The sequence below is a fragment of the Medicago truncatula genome, chromosome 5 (genome assembly GCF_003473485.1).
Source record: "Medicago truncatula cultivar Jemalong A17 chromosome 5, MtrunA17r5.0-ANR, whole genome shotgun sequence".
NCBI lineage: Eukaryota > Viridiplantae > Streptophyta > Magnoliopsida > Fabales > Fabaceae > Medicago > Medicago truncatula.
In genome coordinates this window covers 21,534,599-21,538,620 of record NC_053046.1, presented here as the reverse complement: position 1 = coordinate 21,538,620, position 4,022 = coordinate 21,534,599, and the positions used below count along the sequence as shown (strand labels likewise).

General features: G+C 40.8%; 1 non-coding gene across 1 annotated transcript; it reads right to left on the bottom strand.

Annotated features, from left to right (window-relative positions):
- Positions 1 to 378: 378 nt before the first annotated feature.
- Positions 379 to 485, bottom strand: LOC120580755 (small nucleolar RNA R71). Its single transcript, XR_005646513.1, has one exon. It is a non-coding gene; the product is annotated as a small nucleolar RNA R71 (small nucleolar RNA).
- Positions 486 to 4,022: the final 3,537 nt, after the last annotated feature.

Here is a 4,022-nt window from a genome sequence, read left to right as displayed (position 1 = left end):
CACAATAATATTGCTATGGCTGAACGCACTCTCAAAGAGTATGCTACTCCTTCAACAGAAGAGCCACAAGCTATTATCGTGTACCCGACGGTTGAGGGTAACAATTTCGAGATCAATCCTGCACTACTCAATTTGGTGTAGCAAAATCAGTTTTCTAGATCACCCACTGAGGATCCAAATCTCCATGTTTCTTCCTTCTTAAGACTCAGTGGCACTATAAAAGAGAACCAAGAAGCCGTAAGACTTCATCTCTTTCCCTTTTCCTTAAGGGATAGAGCTAGCGCTTGGTTCCATTCCCTAGAAGTCGGTTCCATCACTTCATGGGATCAAATGAGGCGAGCATTCCTTGCCCGATTCTTTCCCCCCTCTAAAACCGTCAAACTAAGAGACCAAATCACGTTGTTCAACCAAAAAGATGGGGAGTCTCTCTATGATGCGTGGGAGCGTTTCAAGGAAATGCTTAGACTTTGTCCCCACCATGGTTTAGAAAAGTGGCTCATAGTCCACACTTTTTATAATGGCCTAACTTATACTACTAAGATGTTTGTTGATGCAGCTGCAGGTGGAGCCTTTATGAACAAGAACTATACGGAGGCTTACGCATTGATTGAAGACATGGCTCAGAATCACTACCAATGGACCAACGAAAGAGCCATCACTGCCTCTACGCCCTCCAAAAAGGAGGCAGGTATGTACGAGGTCTCTGATTATGATCACCTTGCTGCTAAGGTTGATGCCTTAACTCAAAAATTTGAAAAACTTAATGTTAATGCTGTCACACCTTCTCCTACATCTCCTCCTTGTGAAATCTGTGGTATATTTGGTCATATTGGTGTTGATTGTCAGTTAGGTAGTGCTACTAATAATATTGAGCAATTGAACTATGCTCAATACAACCAAGGAACGAGGCCAAATCAAAACTTTTACAAAAACCCTCAAGGTTCCTACGGACAAGTAGCACCACCTGGCTATACAAACAACCAGAGGGTGGCTCAGAAATCAAGTTTGGAAATTTTGTTGGAAAATTGCATGATGAATCAAAATAAACAACTTCAAGAACTGAAAAACCAAACAGGATTTCTGAACGACTCTCTCTCCAAACTCACTACCAAGGTTGATTCTATCGCCACACACACTAAAATGCTTGAGACCCAAATCTCCCAAGTGGCCCAACAAGTGGCCACCTCTTCTCAAACACTAGGAGTCTTTCCCGGTCAAACCGAAACAAACCCCAAAGCTCATGTCAATGCTATTTCTTGTGGGTGTAGTAAGTTAGAAGAGACCGTTGCTAAAGCCAAAAATATTAAGGGAGAGAGTGTTAGGCTTTTAGGTAAGAAAGAAGTGATAGAAAGTGAGAAACCGCTTGATAAGAACAAAGCCCTTTCCCCATTAAGGCTTACTAAGCTTAACTTGGAGGCTCAATTCGATAAGTTTGTCAACACCCTTAAGAAGATTTGCATTAAGATTCCCTTTGCGGAAGCTTTGTCTCGAATGCCTCTATATGCCAAGTTTATAAAAGAAATTTTTTCAAAGAAAAAGGCTATAGAGCACAATGAGGCAATAGCTTTGACAAGGGAAAGTAGTGCAATCATCAAGAAGCCACCTCCAAAGCTTAGAGATCCAGGGAGTTTTGCCATCCTTGTATGATAGGGAGTGAAACCTTAAACCGAGCCTTATGTGATTTAGGTGCTAGTGTTAGTTTGTTGCCCTTACCCCTCTTTAAAAGGATGGGAATAGGAGAGTTGAAACCTATCGAAACAACATTGAAGTTAGCCGATCGTTCTGATATCCAACTTGTCGGATATGTTGAGGACATCCCCGTTAAAATAGAAGGGATATACATCCCAACTGATTTCATGGTGCTTGACATAGATGAAGACAATGAGTGCCCTATAATTCTAGGAAGACCCTTTCTCGCTACTGCGGGTGCTATAGTTGTTGTTAAGAATGGTAGGACTGTTTTTCAAGTGAGTGATGAAATGATAGGATTTGAGTTGGAGAATGTTATGAAAGGTTCCGGTCTTTATTCTTGTTGCATGATTAAAGATCATGATGTGAAAGAACGCTTTTTAGCATCATCTACACAATATGATCTCTTTGATCCTTTCTAAGGACACTTTCTTAAAGTCAAGATAATGACTATAAAGAAGCGCTTCGTGGGAGGCAACCCACGCATTTAACTGCTTTTTATTTGTTTTTTGTTGTTTTAAGTTATTTTGTAGGTAATTGTCCGAATGTGATTCAAGAAAACGAAAAATTTTGAAACCCCTATGTCCAGAACCTTGGCACGGCCTGTGCTCACACTGGCACGGCCGTGCCAGACCTTGCCACACCAAACCCAGGAAACTCCAGGAACTTGGCACGGCCCGTGCCAACCTCAGCACGGCCGTGCCCGACCCCAGGTAAGGATTGACCTCATTTTTCATCTTCTTCTTCCCTCATTCTCAACCACAAACATCTCTCTACATTCAAACTTCTCTCCAAAACCTCCATAACCATAGAAATTCAAAACCTCCATATCTCCCTCAAAACCTCACCAATTCACATAATTTCTTCACCCAATCAATCACAACCAACATTCCAATCATAACCCTTCCATCAAAAACAACTTTCCTCCGTCCATACAAAAAATCATCAAATTTGTAGCCCCCTTTCACCTAACTAAAAACCCACAAATTCTTCACCAATTCATCCAACCCAACTCCTAATACTTACTCATACCTCAACCCCATCACCAAACCAACCTTTTCCACCAAAAACATTTCCCAAAACCCAACCTTCATCCCAAACACTAAAAGTCAACCAAGGTCAAAGGGAATATGGCTTCAAGGAGAGGTGGCAGGGAAGGAGCAAGCTCTTCAAGGGGACCTCCTTCAAAGAAGAAGGCACAAGCAAAGAATCATGGAATAATCTTCAAGGATAACCATCAAAAGGAAAGGTATAAAATTCTTATTTCAAAACCTTTACACCCTTGTAGATACCCTAACCCTGGTTATTTAGCTGTGCTAGGAATAGAAGATAATGTCTTTAGCTTGTTAGGAAACTTAGGTTGGGTTGAAATGCTTCGACCTATGAGGGGGTTTGAAAATTTCACTTATGAGTTCTTAAGTTCTATTGAATTTATGAAGGATAAAGTGAACTTTGATAACCCCGATCATAGAGTCTCCTTCCGACTTTTAAATATAGATTACGAGATGTCTCTTGAAAAATTTTGTTTAGAGATGGACTTCGTAAATGCGGGGTTCATCCATGACTCTTGGAATCCAAATCTCAAGTCGGAAGACTATGACCCCACTAGCTTTTGGAAACGCATTACCGGATTAAGACATTACAACACTCGTTCCAATAAGGCTAGCAACATTCACAACCCCATGCTTAGGTACCTACAAAGGGTCATGGCTTGTACCATTTGGGGTAGGAAAGAGGTAGGAACAACTAGAACAGATGACCTTTTTATGCTTTGGGCGATGCTTAGTAACAACCCCGTGAATACTTGTTTCTACTTACTTGATTACCTCGCCTCTATAGGAACTAGACCTGATATTAGAGTTGAGATAGTAGTAGGTGGTATCATTACCTTCATTGCTAGGAAGTTTGGAGTGAGTGAAGAGGAGGGGATAACTCCAATTGAGGGAAACAACATGCTCAACATTGAAACCCTCATTTCTATGAATTTCATCAAACTTCATCCACCCATGACTTATGAACTCCAACTTAATATACCTATTTTGTTTCTACTTCCTAACCCATCTCGGACTAAATTGTGGTGATGACTTCTCAAACAAATTGTGCTTGAATAAAACCCTCTAAAAAAGAGGAACTTTCTAAGTGAAGATGAATAAGTTGTAGCACTACTTAGGGTGATCATGGAAACTTGGAGGAAAGGATACTCCCTCGCATACTTCCAATGTGAAATGATAGCCCCTAGGCATCTACAAGCCCCTAAGTATCTAAATTGTCAAATCTATCTAAGCTAACTCCCATCTCTCTTATATGAAATGAAGAAAGGATTTTTCTCGGTC